This window comes from Anastrepha ludens, chromosome Y (genome assembly GCF_028408465.1).
Source record: "Anastrepha ludens isolate Willacy chromosome Y, idAnaLude1.1, whole genome shotgun sequence".
NCBI classification, from domain to species: domain Eukaryota; kingdom Metazoa; phylum Arthropoda; class Insecta; order Diptera; family Tephritidae; genus Anastrepha; species Anastrepha ludens.
The window spans coordinates 443,613-467,148 of record NC_071504.1 but is presented as its reverse complement, the minus strand read 5'-3'; positions in this window follow the sequence as shown (position 1 = coordinate 467,148).

Below are 23,536 nucleotides of genomic sequence, written 5' to 3'. Positions count from 1 at the left end.
AGGGTCTCGAGATGGAGACCAATACGTGGACCCTATAATGTTTGTTTACAATGTGGATATCAAATGAAAGCTGTTGATAAGTGCTTTAATACTGGGTAATTTTCATACCTATTGATGACTAGGGTCTCGATATATATGCCAAAACGTGGACCCGCCGTGTCTTTGCACCGAATTAAACCAAACTTACACACATTGTTAAGGAGGTATTGAAGATGGTTTCCGTATAGTTTGGATACCTATTGGTAGATAGGGTCTCGAGATATAGGTCAAAACGTGGACCCGGGTAACCTTCGGATGTGTATGTACAATATGGGTATCAAATGGAAGCTGTTGGTGAATGCTTTAGTTCAGAGTATTTCCATTCGCTCCGTGAATAGGGTCTCGAGATGGAGACCAATACGTGGACCCTAGAATGTGTTTTTACAATGTGGATATCAAATGAAAGCTGTTGATAAGTGCTTTAATACTGGGTAATTTTCATACCTATTGATGACTAGGGTCTCGAAATATATGCCAAAACGTGGACCCGCCGTGTCTTTGCACCGAATTAAACCAAACTTACACACATTGTTAAGTAGCTGTTGAAGATGATTTCCGTATAGTTTGAATACCTATTGGCAGATAGGGTCTCGAGATATAGGTCAAAACGTGGACCCAGGTAACCTTCTTACGTGTATGTACAATATGGGTACCAAATGGAAGCTGTTGGTGAATGCTTTAGTATAGAGTATTTTTCATGTCGCTCCGTTACTGGGGTCTCGAGATATAGGTCAAAACGTGGACCCGGGTAACCTTTGGTTGAGTATGCACAATATGGGTATCAAATGAAAGCTGTTGATAAGTGCTTTAATACGGGGTAATTTTCATACCTATTGGTGACTAGGGTCTGGAAATATATACCAAAACGTGGACCCGCCGTGTCTTTGAACCGAATTAAACCAAACTTACACACTTTGTTAAGTAGGTATTGAAGATGGTTTCCGTATAGTTTGGATACCTATTGGCAGATAGGGTCTCGAGATATAGGTCAAAACGTGGACCCGGGTAACCTTCGGATGTGTATGTACAATATGGGTACCAATGGAAGCTGTTGATAAGTGCTTTAATACGGGGTAATTTTCATATCTATTGATAACTAGGGTATCGAAATATATGCTAAAACGTGGACCCGCCGTGTCTTTGCGTCGAATTAAACCAAACTTACACACATTGTTAAGTAGGTATTGAAGATGGTTTCCGTATAGTTTGGATACCTATTGGTAGATAGGGTCTCGAGATATAGGTCAAAACGTGGACCCGGGTAACCTTCGGATGTGTATGTACAATATGGGTATCAAATGGAAGCTGTTGGTGAATGCTTTAGTTCAGAGTATTTCCATCCGCTCCGTGACTAGGGTCTCGAGATGGAGACCAAAACGTGGACCCTAGAATGTGTTTGTACAATATGGATATCAAATGAAAGCTGTTGATAATTGCTTTAATACGGGGTAATTTTCATATCTATTGATAACTAGGGTATCGAAACATATGCCAAAACGTGGACCCGCCGTGTCTTTGCGCCGAATTAAACCAAACTTACACACATTGTTAAGTAGGTATTGAAGATGGTTTCCGTATAGTTCGGATACCTATTGGTAGATAGGGTCTCGAACTATAGGTCAAAACGTGGACCCGGGTAACCTTCGAACGTGTATGTACAATATGGGTATCAAATGGAAGCTGTTGGTAAATGCTTTAGTTCAGAGTATTTCCATTCGCTCCGTGACTAGGGTCTCGAGATGGAGACCAATACGTGGACCCTAGAATGTTTTTTTACAATGTGGATATCAAATGAAAGCTGTTGATAAGTGCTTTAATACTGGGTAATTTTCATACCTATTGATGACTAGGGTCTCGATATATATGCCAAAACGTGGACCCGCCGTGTCTTTGCACCGAATTAAACCAAACTTACGAACATTGTTAAGTAAGTATTGAAAATGGGTTTCGTAAAGTTTGGTTGTAATTCGGAGCACTGGCAACGGGTACAGCGTTCTTTTGAACCAGCCATAATGTCGCTTACTTTTTTAACGCTTGGGGCGGAACTGAACTGTCAAATTGACAGTGTGAATTACAATGTGTCAATATTTCTTTCTGATTTGGATGCCATAAGGAAAAAACGTAAGTGCAACATGTAAAAATTGTTTGTGAATTTTTTTGGAGTGGATTTTGGAACAGTGAATAATTTCTTACGAAATTTGAAAATTTAATGCGAAATCCGAATGAAATTATGTGTTCGTGGGAAAAAAATTTTTTTTCTTTTTTTTTTTGAAAAATATTAATGGATAATGGTTAAAAAAGCTCCAATGCTTAATAAAACATATAAATTGAAACGAAAAATTCATGGATGATCAGGAAAAAAGACGATTGTTTCTTAGTTATTCATATGCGTTGGTTTGAAATTTAAAAACAATCTCCTTTTTTCCTGATTTTCAATTTATCTATACTAATATTATAAAGAGGAAAACTTTGTTTGTTTGTTTGGTTGTAATGAATAGGCTCAAAAACTACTAGACCGATTTTAAAAATTCTTTCACCATTCGAAAGCTACATTATCCACGAGTAACATGGATTATATTTTATTTTGGAAATAGGGCTCGAGATATAGATCAAAACGTGGATCCGGGTAACCTTTGGTTGAGTATGTACAATATGGGTATCAAATGAAAGCTGTTGATAAGTGCTTTAATACGGGGTAATTTTCATATCTATTGATAACTAGGGTATCGAAATATATCCCAAAACGTGGACCCGCCGTGTCTTTAAACCGAATTAAACCAAACTTACACACATTGTTAAGTAGGTATTGAAGATGGTTTCCGTATAGTTTGGATACCTATTGGTAGATAGGGTCTCGAAATATAGGTCAAAACGTGGACCCGGGTAACCTTCGGATGTGTATGTACAATATGGGTATCAAATGGAAGCTGTTGGGGAATGCTTTAGTTCAGAGTATTTCCATCCGCTCCGTGACTAGGGTCTCGAGATGGAGACCAAAACGTGGACCCTAGAATGTGTTTGTACAATATGGATATCAAATGAAAGCTTTTGATAATTGCTTTAATACGGGGTAATTTTCATACCTATTGATGACTAGGTTCTCGAAATATATGCCAAAACGTGGACCCGTCGTGTCTTTGCACCGAATTAAACCAAACTTACACACATTGTTAAGCAGCTGTTGAAGATGATTTCCGTATAGTTTGAATACCTATTGGTAGATAGGGTCTCGAGATATAGGTCAAAACGTGGACCCAGGTAACCTTCGGATGTGTATGTACAATATGGGTATCAAATGGAAGCTGTTGGTGAATGCTTTAGTTCAGAGTATTTCCATTCGCTCCGTGACTAGGGTCTCGAGATGGAGACCAATACGTGGACCCTAGAATGTGTTTTTACAATGTGGATATCAAATGAAAGCTGTTGATAAGTGCTTTAATACTGGGTAATTTTCATACCTATTGATGACTAGGGTCTCGAAATATATGCCAAAACGTGGACCCGCCGTGTCTTTGCACCGAATTAAACCAAACTTACACACATTGTTAAGTAGGTATTGAAGATGATTTCTGTATAGTTTGAATACCTATTGGTAGATAGGGTCTCGAGATATAGGTCAAAACGTGGACCCGGGTAACCTTCGGATGTGTATGTACAATATGGGTATCAAATGAAAGCTGTTGGTGAATGCTTTATTACAGAGTATTTTTCATGCCGATCCGTGACTGGGGTCTCGAGATATAGGTCAAAACGTGGACCCGGGTAACCTTTGGTTGTGTATGTACAATATGGGTATCAAATGGAAGCTGTTGGTGAATGCTTTAGTTCAGAGTATTTCCATTCGCTCCGTGACTAGGGTCTCGAGATGGAGACCAATACGTGGACCCTAGAATGTGTTTTTACAATGTGGATATCAAATGAAAGCTGTTGATAAGTGCTTTAATACTGGGTAATTTTCATACCTATTGATGACTAGGGTCTCGAAATATATGCCAAAACGTGGACTCGCCGTGTCTTTGAACTGAATTAAACCAAACTTACACACATTGTTAAGGAGGTATTGAAGATGGTTTCCGTATAGTTGGAATACCTATTGGTAGATAGGGTCTCGAGATATAGGTCAAAACGTGGACCCGGGTAACCTTCGGATGTGTATGTACAATATGGGTATCAAATGGAAGCTGTTGGTGAATGCTTTAGTTCAGAGTATTTCCATTCGCTCCGTGACTAGGGTCTCGAGATGGAGACCAATACGTGGACCCTAGAATGTGTTTTTACAATGTGGATATCAAATGAAAGCTGTTGATAAGTGCTTTAATACTGGGTAATTTTCATACCTATTGATGACTAGGGTCTGGAAATATATACCAAAACGTGGACCCGCCGTGTCTTTGAACCGAATTAAACCAAACTTACACACATTGTTAAGGAGCTATGGAAGATGGTTTCCGTATAGTTGGAATACCTATTGGTAGATAGGGTCTCGAGATATAAGTCAAAACGTGGACCCGGGTAACCTTCGGACGTGTATGTACAATATGGGTATCAAATGGAAGCTGTTGGTGAATGCTTTAGTATAGAGTATTTTTCATGCCGCTCCGTTACTGGGGTCTCGAGATATAGGTCAAAACGTGGACCCGGGTAACCTTTGGTTGAGTATGTACAATATGGGTATCAAATGAAAGCTGTTGATAAGTGCTTTAATACGGGGTAATTTTCATACCTATTGATGACTAGGGTCTGGAAATATATACCAAAACGTGGACCCGCCGTGTCTTTGAACCGAATTAAACCAAACTTACACACATTGTTAAGGAGCTATGGAAGATGGTTTCCGTATAGTTGGAATACCTATTGGTAGATAGGGTCTCGAGATATAAGTCAAAACGTGGACCCGGGTAACCTTCGGACGTGTATGTACAATATGGGTATCAAATGGAAGCTGTTGGTGAATGCTGTAGCTCAGAGTATTTTTCATGCCGCTCCGTGAATGGGGTCTCGAGATAGAGGCCAAAACGTGGACCCTAGAATGTGTTTGTACAATATGGATATCAAATGAAAGCTGTTGATAAGTGCTTTAATACGGGGTAATTTCCATACCTATTGATGACTAGGGTCTGGAAATATATACCAAAACGTGGACCCGCCGTGTCTTTGAACCGAATTAAACCAAACTTACACGCATTGTTAAGGAGCTATGGAAGATGGTTTCCGTATAGTTGGAATACCTATTGGTAGATAGGGTCTCGAAATATAGGTCAAAACGTGAACCCGGGTAACCTTCCTACGTGTATGTACAATATGGGTATCAAATGGAAGCTGTTGGTGAATGCTTTAGTATAGAGTATTTTTCATGCCGCTCCGTTACTGGGGTCTCGAGATATAGGTCAAAACGAGGACCCGGGTAACCTTTGGTTGAGTATGTACAATATGGGTATCAAATGAAAGCTGTTGATAAGTGCTTTAATACGGGGTAATTTTCATACCTATTGATGACTAGGGTCTGGAAATATATACCAAAACGTGGACCCGCCGTGTCTTTGAACCGAATTAAACCAAACTTACACACATTGTTAAGGAGCTATGGAAGATGGTTTCCGTATAGTTGGAATACCTATTGGTAGATAGGGTCTCGAGATATAAGTCAAAACGTGGACCCGGGTAACCTTCGGACGTGTATGTACAATATGGGTATCAAATGGAAGCTGTTGGTGAATGCTGTAGCTCAGAGTATTTTTCATGCCGCTCCGTGAATGGGGTCTCGAGATAGAGACCAAAACGTGGACCCTAGAATGTGTTTGTACAATATGGATATCAAATGAAAGCTGTTGATAAGTGCTTTAATACGGGGTAATTTCCATACCTATTGATGACTAGGGTCTCGAAATATATGCCAAAACGTGGCCCCGCCGTGTCTTTGAACCGAATTAAACCAAACTTACACACATTGTTAAGTAGGTATTGAAGATGATTTCTGTATAGTTTGAATACCTATTGGTAGATAGGGTCTCGAGATATAGGTCAAAACGTGGACCCGGGTAACCTTCGGATGTGTATGTACAATATGGGTATCAAATGAAAGCTGTTGGTGAATGCTTTATTACAGAGTATTTTTCATGCCGATCCGTGACTCGGGTCTCGAGATATAGGTCAAAACGTGGACCCGGGTAACCTTTGGTTGTGTATGTACAATATGGGTATCAAATGGAAGCTGTTGATAAGTGCTTTAATACGGGGTAATTTTCATACCTATTGATGACTAGGGTCTCGAAATATATGCCAAAACGTGGACTCGCCGTGTCTTTGAACCGAATTAAACCAAACTTACACACATTGTTAAGGAGGTATTGAAGATGGTTTCCGTATAGTTGGAATACCTATTGGTAGATAGGGTCTCGAGATATAGGTCAAAACGTGGACCCGGGTAACCTTCGGATGTGTATGTACAATATGGGTATCAAATGGAAGCTGTTAGTGAATGGTTTAGTATAGAGTATTTTTCATTCTGCTCCGTTACTGGGGTCTCGAGATATAGGTCAAAACGTGGACCCGGGTAACCTTTGGTTGAGTATGTACAATATGGGTATCAAATGAAAGCTGTTGATAAGTGCTTTAATACGGGGTAATTTTCATACCTATTGATGACTAGGGTCTCGAAATATATACCAAAACGTGGACCCGCCGTGTCTTTGCACCGAATTAAACCAAACTTACACACATTGTTAAGGAGGTCTTGAAGATGGTTTCCGTATAGTTTGGATACCTATTGGTAGATAGGGTCTCGAAATATAGGTCAAAACGTGGACCCGGGTAACCTTCGGATGTGTATGTACAATATGGGTATCAAATGGAAGCTGTTGGTGAATGCTTTAGTTCAGAGTATTTCCATTCGCTCCGTGACTAGGGTCTCGAGATGGAGACTAATACGTGGACCCTAGAATGTGTTTTTACAATGTGGATATCAAATGAAAGCTGTTGATAAGTGCTTTAATACTGGGTAATTTTCATACCTATTGATGACTAGGGTCTCGAAATATATGCCAAAACGTGGACCCGCCGTGTCTTTGCACCGAATTAAACCAAACTTACGAACATTGTTAAGTAAGTATTGAAAATGGGTTTCGTAAAGTTTGGTTGCAATTCGGAGCACTGGCAACGGGTACAGCGTTCTTTTGAACCAGCCATAATGTCGCTTACTTTTTTAACGCTTGGGGCGGAACTGAACTGTCAAATTGACAGTGTGAATTACAATGTGTCAATATTTCTTTCTGATTTGGATGCCATAAGGAAAAAACGTAAGTGCAACATGTAAAAATTGTTTGTGAAATTTTTTGGAGTGGATTTTGGAACAGTGAATAATTTCTTACGAAATTTGAGAATTTAATGTGAAATCCGAATGAAATTATGTGTTCGTGGGAAAAAAATTTTTTTTCTTTTTTTTTTTGAAAAATATTAATGGATAATGGTTAAAAAAGCTCCAATGCTTAATAAAACATATAAATTGAAACGAAAAATTCATGGATGATCAGGAAAAAAGACGATTGTTTCTTAGTTATTCATATGCGTTGATTTGAAATTTAAAAACAATCTTCTTTTTTCCTTAGAGGAAAACTTTGTTTGTTTGTTTGGTTGTAATGAATAGGCTCAAAAACTACTGGACCGATTTTAAAAATTCTTTCACCATTCGAAAGCTACATTATCCACGAGTAACATCGATTATATTTTATTTTGGAAATAGGGCTCGAGATATAGGTCAAAACGTGGACCCGGGTAACCTTCGGACGTGTATGCACAATATGGGTATCAAATGGAAGCTGTTGATAAGTGCTTTAATACGGGGTAATTTTCATATCTATTGATAACTAGGGTCTCGAGATATAGGTCAAAACGTGGACCCGCCGTGTCTTTGCGCCGAATTAAACCAAACTTACACACTTTGTTAAGTAGGTATTGAAGATGGTTTCCGTATAGTTTGGATACCTATTGGTAGATAGGGTCTCGAGATATAGGTCAAAACGTGGACCCGGGAAACCTTCGGATGTGTATGTACAATATGGGTACCAATGGAAGCTGTTGATAAGTGCTTTAATACGGGGTAATTTTCATATCTATTGATAACTAGGGTATCGAAATATATGCCAAAACGTGGACCCGCCGTGTCTTTGCGCCGAATTAAACCAAACTTACACACATTGTTAAGGAGGTATTGAAGATGGTTTCCGTATAGTTTGGATACCTATTGGTAGATAGGGTCTCGAAATATAGGTCAAAACGTGGACCCGGGTAACCTTCGGATGTGTATGTACAATATGGGTATCAAATGGAAGCTGTTGGTGAATGCTTTAGTTCAGAGTATTTCCATCCGCTCCGTGACTGGGGTCTCGAGATGGAGACCAACACGTGGACCCTAGAATGTGTTTGTACAATATGGATATCAAATGAAAGCTGTTGATAAGTGCTTTAATACGGGGTAATTTTCATATCTATTGATGACTAGGGTATCGAAATATATGCCAAAACGTGGACCCGCCGTGTCTTTAAACCGAATTAAACCAAACTTAAGGAGGTATTGAAGATGGTTTCCGTATAGTTTGGATACCTATTGATGACTAGGGTCTCGAAATATATGCCAAAACGTGGACCCGCCGTGTCTTTGCACTGAATTAAACCAAACTTACACACTTTGTTAAGTAGGTATTGAAGATGGTTTCCGTATAGTTTGGATACCTATTGGTAGATAGGGTCTCGAAATATAGGTCAAAACGTGAACCCGGGTAACCTTCCTACGTGTATGTACAATATGGGTATCAAATGGAAGCTGTTGGTGAATGCTTTAGTATAGAGTATTTTTCATGCCGCTCCGTTACTGGGGTCTCGAGATATAGGTCAAAACGTGGACCCGGGTAACCTTTGGTTGAGTTTGTACAATATGGATATCAAATGAAAGCTTTTGATAATTGCTTTAATACGGGGTAATTTTCATACCTATTGATGACTAGGTTCTCGAAATATATGCCAAAACGTGGACCCGCCGTGTCTTTGAACCAAATTAAACCAAACTTACACACATTGTTAAGTAGGTATTGAAGATGGTTTCCGTATAGTTTGGATACCTATTGGTAGATAGGGTCTCGAGATATAGGTCAAAACGTGAATCCGGATAACCTTCTTACGTGTATGTACAATATGGGTATCAAATGGAAGCTGTTGGTGAATGCTTTAGTATAGAGTATTTTTCATGCCGCTCCGTTACTGGGGTCTCGAGATATAGGTCAAAACGTGGACCCGGGTAACCTTTGGTTGTGTATGTACAATATGGGTATCAAATGGAAGCTGTTGATAAGTGCTTTAATACGGGGTAATTTTCATATCTATTGATGACTAGGGTATCGAAATATATGCCAAAACGTGGACCCGCCGTGTCTTTGCGCCGAATTAAACCGAACTTACACACTTTGTTAAGTAGGTATTGAAGATGGTTTCCGTATAGTTTGGATACCTATTGGTAGATAGGGTCTCGAGATATAGGTCAAAACGTGGACCCGGGAAACCTTCGGATGTGTATGTACAATATGGGTACCAATGGAAGCTGTTGATAAGTGCTTTAATACGGGGTAATTTTCATATCTATTGATAACTAGGGTATCGAAATATATGCCAAAACGTGGACCCGCCGTGTCTTTGCGCCGAATTAAACCAAACTTACACACATTGTTAAGTAGGTATTGAAGATGGTTTCCGTATAGTTCGGATACCTATTGGTAGATAGGGTCTCGAGATATAGGTCAAAACGTGGACCCGGGTAACCTTCGGATGTGTATGTACAATATGGGTATCAAATGGAAGCTGTTGGTGAATGCTTTAGTTCAGAGTATTTCCATCCGCTCCGTGACTGGGGTCTCGAGATGGAGACCAACACGTGGACCCTAGAATGTGTTTGTACAATATGGATATCAAATGAAAGCTGTTGATAAGTGCTTTAATACGGGGTAATTTTCATACCTATTGATGACTAGGGTCTCGAAATATATGCCAAAACGTGGACCCGCCGTGTCTTTGAACCAAATTAAACCAAACTTACACACATTGTTAAGTAGGTATTGAAGATGGTTTCCGTATAGTTTGGATACCTATTGGTAGATTGGGTCTCGAAATATAGGTCAAAACGTGGACCCGGGTAACCTTCGGATGTGTATGTACAATATGGGGATCAAATGGAAACTGTTTCTTGAATGCTTTAGTTCAGAGTATTTCCATCCGCTCCGTGACTAGGGTCTCGAGATGGAGGCCAAAACGTGGACCCTAGAATGTGTTTGTACAATATGGATATCAAATGAAAGCTGTTGATAAGTGCTTTAATACGGGGTAATTTTCATACCTATTGATGACTAGGGTCTCGAAATATATGCCAAAACGTGGACCCGCCGTGTCTTTGCACCGAATTTAACCAAACTTACGCACATTGTTAAGTAAGTATTGAAAATGGGATTCGTAAAGTTTAGTTGTAATTCGGAGCACTGGCAACGGGTACAGCGTTCTTTTGAACCAGCCATAATGTCGCTTACTTTTTTAACGCTGGGGGCGGAACTGAACTGTCAAATTGTTAGTGTGAGTTACAATGTGTCAATATTTCTTTCTGATTTGGATGCCATAAGGAAAAAACGTAAGTGCAACATGTAAAAATTGTTTGTGAATTTTTTTGGAGTGGATTTTGGAACAGTGAATAATTTCTTACGAAATTTGAGAATTTAATGTGAAATCCGAATGAAATTATGTGTTCGTGGAAAAAAAAATTTTTTTCGTTTTTTTTTTGAAAAATATTAATGGATACTGGTTAAAAAAGCTCCAATGCTTAATAAAACATATAAATTGAAACGAAAAATTCATGGATGATCAGGAAAAAAGACGATTGTTTCTTAGTTATTCATATGCGTTGGTTTGAAATTTAAAAACAATCTCCTTTTTTCCTGATTTTCAGTTTATCTATACTAATATTATAAAGAGGAAAACTTTGTTTGTTTGTTTGGTTGTAATGAACAGGCTCAAAAACTACTGGACCGATTTTAAAAATTCTTTCACCATTCGAAAGCTATATTATCCACGAGTAACATGGATTATATTTTATTTTGGAAATAGGGCTCGAGATATAGATCAAAACGTGGACCCGGGTAACCATCGGACGTGTATGTACAATATGGATATCAAATGGAAGCGGTTGATAAGTGCTTTAATACGGGGTAATTTTCATATCTATTGATAACTAGGGTATCGAAATATATCCCAAAACGTGGACCCGCCGTGTCTTTGCGCCGAATTAAACCAAACTTACACACATTGTTAAGTAGGTATTGAAGATGGTTTCCGTATAGTTTGGATACCTATTGGTAGATAGGGTCTCGAAATATAGGTCAAAACGTGGACCCGGGTAACCTTCGGATGTGTATGTACAATATGGGTATCAAATGGAAGCTGTTGGTGAATGCTTTAGTTCAGAGTATTTCCATCCGCTCCGTGACTAGGGTCTCGAGATGGAGACCAAAACGTGGACCCTAGAATGTGTTTGTACAATATGGATATCAAATGAAAGCTTTTGATAATTGCTTTAATACGGGGTAATTTTCATACCTATTGATGACTAGGGTCTCGAAATATATGCCAAAACGTGGACCCGCCGTGTCTTTGCACCGAATTAAACCAAACTTACACACATTGTTAAGTAGCTGTTGAAGATGATTTCCGTATAGTTTGAATACCTATTGGTAGATAGGGTCTCGAGATATAGGTCAAAACATGGACCCAGGTAACCTTCTTACGTGTATGTACAATATGGGCATCAAATGGAAGCTGTTGGTGAATGCTTTAGTATAGAGTATTTTTCATGCCGCTCCGTTACTGGGGTCTCGAGATATAGGTCAAAACGTGGACCCGGGTAACCTTTGGTTGAGTATGTACAATATGGGTATCAAATGAAAGCTGTTGATAAGTGCTTTAATACGGGGTAATTTTCATACCTATCGATGACTAGGGTCTGGAAATATATACCAAAACGTGGACCCGCCGTGTCTTTGAACCGAATTAAACCAAACTTACACACATTGTTAAGGAGGTATTGAAGATGGTTTCCGTATAGTTGGAATACCTATTGGTAGATAGGGTCTCGAGATATAAGTCAAAACGTGGACCCGGGTAACCTTCGGACGTGTATGTACAATATGGGTATCAAATGGAAGCTGTTGGTGAATGCTTTAGCTCAGAGTATTTCTCATGCCGCTCCGTGAATAGGGTCTCGAGATAGAGACCAAAACGTGGACCCTAGAATGTGTTTGTACAATATGGATATCAAATGAAAGCTGTTGATAAGTGCTTTAATACGGGGTAATTTCCATACCTATTGATGACTAGGGTCTCGAAATATATGCCAAAACGTGGCCCCGCCGTGTCTTTGAACCGAATTAAACCAAACTTACACACATTGTTAAGGAGGTATTGAAGATGGTTTCCGTATAGTTGGAATACCTATTGGTAGATAGGGTCTCGAGATATAGGTCAAAACGTGGACCCGGGTAACCTTCGGATGTGTATGTACAATATGGGTATCAAATGGAAGCTGTTAGTGAATGGTTTAGTATAGAGTATTTTTCATTCTGCTCCGTTACTGGGGTCTCGAGATATAGGTCAAAACGTGGACCCGGGTAACCTTTGGTTGAGTATGTACAATATGGGTATCAAATGAAAGCTGTTGATAAGTGCTTTAATACGGGGTAATTTTCATACCTATTGATGACTAGGGTCTCGAAATATATACCAAAACGTGGACCCGCCGTGTCTTTGCACCGAATTAAACCAAACTTACACACATTGTTAAGGAGGTCTTGAAGATGGTTTCCGTATAGTTTGGATACCTATTGGTAGATAGGGTCTCGAAATATAGGTCAAAACGTGGACCCGGGTAACCTTCGGATGTGTATGTACAATATGGGTATCAAATGGAAGCTGTTGGTGAATGCTTTAGTTCAGAGTATTTCCATTCGCTCCGTGACTAGGGTCTCGAGATGGAGACTAATACGTGGACCCTAGAATGTGTTTTTACAATGTGGATATCAAATGAAAGCTGTTGATAAGTGCTTTAATACTGGGTAATTTTCATACCTATTGATGACTAGGGTCTCGAAATATATGCCAAAACGTGGACCCGCCGTGTCTTTGCACCGAATTAAACCAAACTTACGAACATTGTTAAGTAAGTATTGAAAATGGGTTTCGTAAAGTTTGGTTGCAATTCGGAGCACTGGCAACGGGTACAGCGTTCTTTTGAACCAGCCATAATGTCGCTTACTTTTTTAACGCTTGGGGCGGAACTGAACTGTCAAATTGACAGTGTGAATTACAATGTGTCAATATTTCTTTCTGATTTGGATGCCATAAGGAAAAAACGTAAGTGCAACATGTAAAAATTGTTTGTGAAATTTTTTGGAGTGGATTTTGGAACAGTGAATAATTTCTTACGAAATTTGAGAATTTAATGTGAAATCCGAATGAAATTATGTGTTCGTGGGAAAAAAATTTTTTTTCTTTTTTTTTTTGAAAAATATTAATGGATAATGGTTAAAAAAGCTCCAATGCTTAATAAAACATATAAATTGAAACGAAAAATTCATGGATGATCAGGAAAAAAGACGATTGTTTCTTAGTTATTCATATGCGTTGATTTGAAATTTAAAAACAATCTTCTTTTTTCCTTAGAGGAAAACTTTGTTTGTTTGTTTGGTTGTAATGAATAGGCTCAAAAACTACTGGACCGATTTTAAAAATTCTTTCACCATTCGAAAGCTACATTATCCACGAGTAACATCGATTATATTTTATTTTGGAAATAGGGCTCGAGATATAGGTCAAAACGTGGACCCGGGTAACCTTCGGACGTGTATGCACAATATGGGTATCAAATGGAAGCTGTTGATAAGTGCTTTAATACGGGGTAATTTTCATATCTATTGATAACTAGGGTCTCGAGATATAGGTCAAAACGTGGACCCGCCGTGTCTTTGCGCCGAATTAAACCAAACTTACACACTTTGTTAAGTAGGTATTGAAGATGGTTTCCGTATAGTTTGGATACCTATTGGTAGATAGGGTCTCGAGATATAGGTCAAAACGTGGACCCGGGAAACCTTCGGATGTGTATGTACAATATGGGTACCAATGGAAGCTGTTGATAAGTGCTTTAATACGGGGTAATTTTCATATCTATTGATAACTAGGGTATCGAAATATATGCCAAAACGTGGACCCGCCGTGTCTTTGCGCCGAATTAAACCAAACTTACACACATTGTTAAGGAGGTATTGAAGATGGTTTCCGTATAGTTTGGATACCTATTGGTAGATAGGGTCTCGAAATATAGGTCAAAACGTGGACCCGGGTAACCTTCGGATGTGTATGTACAATATGGGTATCAAATGGAAGCTGTTGGTGAATGCTTTAGTTCAGAGTATTTCCATCCGCTCCGTGACTGGGGTCTCGAGATGGAGACCAACACGTGGACCCTAGAATGTGTTTGTACAATATGGATATCAAATGAAAGCTGTTGATAAGTGCTTTAATACGGGGTAATTTTCATATCTATTGATGACTAGGGTATCGAAATATATGCCAAAACGTGGACCCGCCGTGTCTTTAAACCGAATTAAACCAAACTTAAGGAGGTATTGAAGATGGTTTCCGTATAGTTTGGATACCTATTGATGACTAGGGTCTCGAAATATATGCCAAAACGTGGACCCGCCGTGTCTTTGCACTGAATTAAACCAAACTTACACACTTTGTTAAGTAGGTATTGAAGATGGTTTCCGTATAGTTTGGATACCTATTGGTAGATAGGGTCTCGAAATATAGGTCAAAACGTGAACCCGGGTAACCTTCCTACGTGTATGTACAATATGGGTATCAAATGGAAGCTGTTGGTGAATGCTTTAGTATAGAGTATTTTTCATGCCGCTCCGTTACTGGGGTCTCGAGATATAGGTCAAAACGTGGACCCGGGTAACCTTTGGTTGAGTTTGTACAATATGGATATCAAATGAAAGCTTTTGATAATTGCTTTAATACGGGGTAATTTTCATACCTATTGATGACTAGGTTCTCGAAATATATGCCAAAACGTGGACCCGCCGTGTCTTTGAACCAAATTAAACCAAACTTACACACATTGTTAAGTAGGTATTGAAGATGGTTTCCGTATAGTTTGGATACCTATTGGTAGATAGGGTCTCGAGATATAGGTCAAAACGTGAATCCGGATAACCTTCTTACGTGTATGTACAATATGGGTATCAAATGGAAGCTGTTGGTGAATGCTTTAGTATAGAGTATTTTTCATGCCGCTCCGTTACTGGGGTCTCGAGATATAGGTCAAAACGTGGACCCGGGTAACCTTTGGTTGTGTATGTACAATATGGGTATCAAATGGAAGCTGTTGATAAGTGCTTTAATACGGGGTAATTTTCATATCTATTGATGACTAGGGTATCGAAATATATGCCAAAACGTGGACCCGCCGTGTCTTTGCGCCGAATTAAACCGAACTTACACACTTTGTTAAGTAGGTATTGAAGATGGTTTCCGTATAGTTTGGATACCTATTGGTAGATAGGGTCTCGAGATATAGGTCAAAACGTGGACCCGGGAAACCTTCGGATGTGTATGTACAATATGGGTACCAATGGAAGCTGTTGATAAGTGCTTTAATACGGGGTAATTTTCATATCTATTGATAACTAGGGTATCGAAATATATGCCAAAACGTGGACCCGCCGTGTCTTTGCGCCGAATTAAACCAAACTTACACACATTGTTAAGTAGGTATTGAAGATGGTTTCCGTATAGTTCGGATACCTATTGGTAGATAGGGTCAAGAGATATAGGTCAAAACGTGGACCCGGGTAACCTTCGGATGTGTATGTACAATATGGGTATCAAATGGAAGCTGTTGGTGAATGCTTTAGTTCAGAGTATTTCCATCCGCTCCGTGACTGGGGTCTCGAGATGGAGACCAACACGTGGACCCTAGAATGTGTTTGTACAATATGGATATCAAATGAAAGCTGTTGATAAGTGCTTTAATACGGGGTAATTTTCATACCTATTGATGACTAGGGTCTCGAAATATATGCCAAAACGTGGACCCGCCGTGTCTTTGAACCAAATTAAACCAAACTTACACACATTGTTAAGTAGGTATTGAAGATGGTTTCCGTATAGTTTGGATACCTATTGGTAGATTGGGTCTCGAAATATAGGTCAAAACGTGGACCCGGGTAACCTTCGGATGTGTATGTACAATATGGGGATCAAATGGAAACTGTTTCTTGAATGCTTTAGTTCAGAGTATTTCCATCCGCTCCGTGACTAGGGTCTCGAGATGGAGGCCAAAACGTGGACCCTAGAATGTGTTTGTACAATATGGATATCAAATGAAAGCTGTTGATAAGTGCTTTAATACGGGGTAATTTTCATACCTATTGATGACTAGGGTCTCGAAATATATGCCAAAACGTGGACCCGCCGTGTCTTTGCACCGAATTTAACCAAACTTACGCACATTGTTAAGTAAGTATTGAAAATGGGATTCGTAAAGTTTAGTTGTAATTCGGAGCACTGGCAACGGGTACAGCGTTCTTTTGAACCAGCCATAATGTCGCTTACTTTTTTAACGCTGGGGGCGGAACTGAACTGTCAAATTGTTAGTGTGAGTTACAATGTGTCAATATTTCTTTCTGATTTGGATGCCATAAGGAAAAAACGTAAGTGCAACATGTAAAAATTGTTTGTGAATTTTTTTGGAGTGGATTTTGGAACAGTGAATAATTTCTTACGAAATTTGAGAATTTAATGTGAAATCCGAATGAAATTATGTGTTCGTGGAAAAAAAAATTTTTTTCGTTTTTTTTTTGAAAAATATTAATGGATACTGGTTAAAAAAGCTCCAATGCTTAATAAAACATATAAATTGAAACGAAAAATTCATGGATGATCAGGAAAAAAGACGATTGTTTCTTAGTTATTCATATGCGTTGGTTTGAAATTTAAAAACAATCTCCTTTTTTCCTGATTTTCAGTTTATCTATACTAATATTATAAAGAGGAAAACTTTGTTTGTTTGTTTGGTTGTAATGAACAGGCTCAAAAACTACTGGACCGATTTTAAAAATTCTTTCACCATTCGAAAGCTATATTATCCACGAGTAACATGGATTATATTTTATTTTGGAAATAGGGCTCGAGATATAGATCAAAACGTGGACCCGGGTAACCATCGGACGTGTATGTACAATATGGATATCAAATGGAAGCGGTTGATAAGTGCTTTAATACGGGGTAATTTTCATATCTATTGATAACTAGGGTATCGAAATATATCCCAAAACGTGGACCCGCCGTGTCTTTGCGCCGAATTAAACCAAACTTACACACATTGTTAAGTAGGTATTGAAGATGGTTTCCGTATAGTTTGGATACCTATTGGTAGATAGGGTCTCGAAATATAGGTCAAAACGTGGACCCGGGTAACCTTCGGATGTGTATGTACAATATGGGTATCAAATGGAAGCTGTTGGTGAATGCTTTAGTTCAGAGTATTTCCATCCGCTCCGTGACTAGGGTCTCGAGATGGAGACCAAAACGTGGACCCTAGAATGTGTTTGTACAATATGGATATCAAATGAAAGCTTTTGATAATTGCTTTAATACGGGGTAATTTTCATACCTATTGATGACTAGGGTCTCGAAATATATGTCAAAACGTGGACCCGCCGTGTCTTTGCACCGAATTAAACCAAACTTACACACATTGTTAAGTAGCTGTTGAAGATGATTTCCGTATAGTTTGAATACCTATTGGTAGATAGGGTCTCGAGATATAGGTCAAAACATGGACCCAGGTAACCTTCTTACGTGTATGTACAATATGGGCATCAAATGGAAGCTGTTGGTGAATGCTTTAGTATAGAGTATTTTTCATGCCGCTCCGTTACTGGGGTCTCGAGATATAGGTCAAAACGTGGACCCGGGTAACCTTTGGTTGAGTATGTACAATATGGGTATCAAATGAAAGCTGTTGATAAGTGCTTTAATACGGGGTAATTTTCATACCTATCGATGACTAGGGTCTGGAAATATATACCAAAACGTGGACCCGCCGTGTCTTTGAACCGAATTAAACCAAACTTACACACATTGTTAAGGAGGTATTGAAGATGGTTTCCGTATAGTTGGAATACCTATTGGTAGATAGGGTCTCGAGATATAAGTCAAAACGTGGACCCGGGTAACCTTCGGACGTGTATGTACAATATGGGTATCAAATGGAAGCTGTTGGTGAATGCTTTAGCTCAGAGTATTTCTCATGCCGCTCCGTGAATAGGGTCTCGAGATAGAGACCAAAACGTGGACCCTAGAATGTGTTTGTACAATATGGATATCAAATGAAAGCTGTTGATAAGTGCTTTAATACGGGGTAATTTCCATACCTATTGATGACTAGGGTCTCGAAATATATGCCAAAACGTGGACCCGCCGTGTCTTTGAACCGAATTAAACCAAACTTACACACATTGTTAAGTAGGTATTGAAGATGATTTCCGTATAGTTTGAATACCTATTGGTAGATAGGGTCTCGAGATATAGGTCAAAACGTGGACCCGGGTAACCTTCGGATGTGTATGTACAATATGGGTATCAAATGAAAGCTGTTGGTGAATGCTTTATTACAGAGAATTTTTCATGCCGATCCGTGACTGGGGTCTCGAGATATAGGTCAAAACGTGGACCTGGGTAACCTTTGGTTGTGTATGTACAATATGGGTATCAAATGGAAGCTGTTGATAAGTGCTTTAATACGGGGTAATTTTCATACCTATTGATGACTAGGGTCTCGAAATATATGCCAAAACGTGGACCCGCCGTGTCTTTGAACCAAATTACACCAAACTTACACACATTGTTAAGTAGGTATTGAAGATGGTTTCCGTATAGTTTGGATACCTATTGGTAGATAGGGTCTCGAAATATAGGTCAAAACGTGGACCCGGGTAACCTTCGGATGTGTATGTACAATATGGGTATCAAATGGAAGCTGTTGGTGAATGCTTTAGTTCAGAGTATTTCCATCCGCTCCGTCACTAGGGTCTCGAGATGGAGACCAACACGTGGACCCTAGAATGTGTTTGTACAATATGGATATCAAATGAAAGCTGTTGATAAGTGCTTTAATACGGGGTAATTTTCATACCTATTGATGACTAGGGTCTCGAAATATATGCCAAAACGTGGACCCGCCGTGTCTTTGAACCAAATTAAACCAAACTTACACACATTGTTAAGTAGGTATTGAAGATGGTTTCCGTATAGTTTGGATACCTATTGGTAGATAGGGTCTCGAGATATAGGTCAAAACGTGAACCCGGGTAACCTTCGGATGTGTATGTACAATATGGGTATCAAATGGAAGCTGTTGGTGAATGCTTTAGTTCAGAGTATTTCCATCCGCTCCGTCACTAGGGTCTCGAGATGGAGACCAACACGTGGACCCTAGAATGTGTTTGTACAATATGGATATCAAATGAAAGCTGTTGATAAGTGCTTTAATACTGGGTAATTTTCATACCTATTGATGACTAGGGTCTCGAAATATATGCCAAAACGTGGACCCGCCGTGTCTTTGAACCAAATTAAACCAAACTTACACACATTGTTAAGTAGGTATTGAAGATGGTTTCCGTATAGTTTGGATACCTATTGGTAGATAGGGTCTCGAAATATAGGTCAAAACGTGGACCCGGGTAACCTTCGGATGTGTATGTACAATATGGGGATCAAATGGAAACTGTTTCTTGAATGCTTTAGTTCAGAGTATTTCCATCCGCTCCGTGACTAGGGTCTCGAGATGGAGGCCAAAACGTGGACCCTAGAATGTGTTTGTACAATATGGATATCAAATGAAAGCTGTTTATAAGTGCTTTAATACGGGGTAATTTTCATACCTATTGATGACTAGGGTCTCGAAATATATGCCAAAACGTGGACCCGCCGTGTCTTTGCACCAAATTTAACCAAACTTACGCACATTGTTAAGTAAGTATTGAAAATGGGTTTCGTAAAGTTTGGTTGTAATTCGGAGCACTGGCAACGGGTACAGCGTTCTTTTGAACCAGCCATAATGTCGCTTACTTTTTTAACGCTTGGGGCGGAACTGAACTGTCAAATTGACAGTGTGAATTACAATGTGTCAATATTTCTTTCTGATTTGGATGCCATAAGGAAAAAACGTAAGTGCAACATGTAAAAATTGTTTGTGAATTTTTTTGGAGTGGATTTTGGAACAGTGAATAATTTCTTACGAAATTTGAAAATTTAATGCGAAATCCGAATGAAATTATGTGTTCGTGGGAAAAAAATTTTTTTTCTTTTGTTTTTTGAAAAATATTAATGGATAATGGTTAAAAAAGCTCCAATGCTTAATAAAACATATAAATTGAAACGAAAAATTCATGGATGATCAGGAAAAAAGACGATTGTTTCTTAGTTATTCATATGCGTTGGTTTGAAATTTAAAAACAATCTCCTTTTTTCCTGATTTTCAGTTTATCTATACTAATATTATAAAGAGGAAAACTTTGTTTGTTTGTTTGGTTGTAATGAACAGGCTCAAAAACTACAGGACCGATTTTAAAAATTCTTTCACCATTCGAAAGCTACATTATCCACGAGTAACATGGATTATATTTTATTTTGGAAATAGGGCTCGAGATATAGGTCAAAACGTGGACCCGGGTAACCTTCGGACGTGTATGTACAATATGGATATCAAATGGAAGCTGTTGGTGAATGCTTTAGTTCAGAGTATTTTTCATGCCGCTCCGTGACTAGGGTCTCGAGGTAGAGACCAAAACGTGGACCCTAGAATGAGCTTGTACAATATGGATATCAAATTGAAGCTGTTGGTGAATGCTTTAGTTCAGAGTATTTTTCATGCCGCTCCGTGACTGGGGTCTCGAGATATAGGTCAACACGTGGACGCGGGTAACCTTTGGTTGTGTATGTACAATATGGGTATCAAATGAAAGCTGTTGATAAGTGCTTTAATACGGGGTAATTTTCATACCTATAGATGACTAGGGTCTGGAAATATATGCCAAAACGTGGACCCGCCGTGTCTTTGCACCGAATTAAACCAAACTTACACACATTGTTAAGTAGGTATTGAAGATGATTTCCGTGTAGTTTGAATACCTATTGGTAGATAGGGTCTCGAGATATAGGTCAAAACGTGGACCCGGGTAACCTTCGGATGTGTATGTACAATATGGGTATCAAATGGAAGCTGTTGGTGAATGCTTTGGTTCGGAGTATTTTTCATGCCGCTTCGTGAATGGGGTCTCGAGATATAGGTCAAAACGTGGACCCGGGTAACCTTTGGTTGTGTATGTACAATATGGGTATCAAATGGAAGCTGTTGATAAGTGCTTTAATACGGGGTAATTTTCATATCTATTGATGACTAGGGTATCGAAATATATGCCAAAACGTGGACCCGCCATGTCTTTGCGCCGAATTAAACCAAACTTACACACTTTGTTAAGTAGGTATTGAAGATGGTTTCCGTATAGTTTGGATACCTATTGGTAGATAGGGTCTCGAGATATAGGTCAAAACGTGGACCCGGGTAACCTTCGGATGTGTATGTACAATATGGGTACCAATGGAAGCTGTTGATAAGTGCTTTAATACGGGGTAATTTTCATATCTATTGATAACTAGGGTATCGAAATATATGCCAAAACGTGGACCCGCCGTGTCTTTGCGTCGAATTAAACCAAACTTACACACATTGTTAAGTAGGTATTGAAGATGGTTTCCGTATAGTTTGGATACCTATTGGTAGATAGGGTCTCGAGATATAGGTCAAAACGTGGACCCGGGTAACCTTCGGATGTGTATGTACAATATGGGTATCAAATGGAAGCTGTTGGTGAATGCTTTAGTTCAGAGTATTTCCATCCGCTCCGTGACTAGGGTCTCGAGATGGAGACCAAAACGTGGACCCTAGAATGTGTTTGTACAATATGGATAGCAAATGAAAGCTGTTGATAAGTGCTTTAATACGGGGTAATTCTCATATCTATTGATGACTAGGGTCTCGAAATATATGCCAAAACGTGGACCCGCCGTGTCTTTAAACCGAATTAAACCAAACTTACACACATTGTTAAGGAGGTATTGAAGATGGTTTCCGTATAGTTTGGATACCTATTGGTAGATAGGGTCTCGAGATATAGGTCAAAACGTGGACCCGGGTAACCTTCGGATGTGTATGTACAATATGGGTATCAAATGGAAGCTGTTGGTGAATGCTTTAGTTCAGAGTATTTCCATCCGCTCCGTGACTAGGGTCTCGAGATGGAGACCAAAACGTGGACCCTAGAATGTGTTTGTACAATATGGATATCAAATGAAAGCTGTTGATAATTGCTTTAATACGGGGTAATTTTCATATCTATTGATAACTAGGGTATCGAAATATATGCCAAAACGTGGACCCGCCGTGTCTTTGCGCCGAATTAAACCAAACTTACACACATTGTTAAGTAGGTATTGAAGATGGTTTCCGTATAGTTCGGATACCTATTGGTAGATAGGGTCTCGAAATATAGGTCAAAACGTGGACCCGGGTAACCTTCGAACGTGTATGTACAATATGGGTATCAAATGGAAGCTGTTGGTAAATGCTTTAGTTCAGAGTATTTCCATCCGCTCCGTGACTAGGGTCTCGAGATGGAGACCAAAACGTGGACCCTAGAATGTGTTTGTACAATATGGATATCAAATGAAAGCTGTTGATAATTGCTTTAATACGGGGTAATTTTCATACCTATTGATGACTAGGGTCTCGAAATATATGCCAAAACGTGGACCCGCCGCGTCTTTGCACCGAATTTAACCAAACTTACGCACATTGTTAAGTAAGTATTGAAAATGGGATTCGTAAAGTTTGGTTGTAATTCGGAGCACTGGCAACGGGTACAGCGTTCTTTTGAACCAGCCATAATGTCGCTTACTTTTTTAACGCTGGGGGCGGAACTGAACTGTCAAATTGTTAGTGTGAGTTACAATGTGTCAATATTTCTTTCTGATTTGGATGCCATAAGGAAAAAACGTAAGTGCAACATGTAAAAATTGTTTGTGAATTTTTTTGGAGTGGATTTTGGAACAGTGAATAATTTCTTACGAAATTTGAGAATTTAATGTGAAATCCGAATGAAATTATGTGTTCGTGGAAAAAAAAATTTTTTTCGTTTTTTTTTTGAAAAATATTAATGGATACTGGTTAAAAAAGCTCCAATGCTTAATAAAACATATAAATTGAAACGAAAAATTCATGGATGATCAGGAAAAAAGACGATTGTTTCTTAGTTATTCATATGCGTTGGTTTGAAATTTA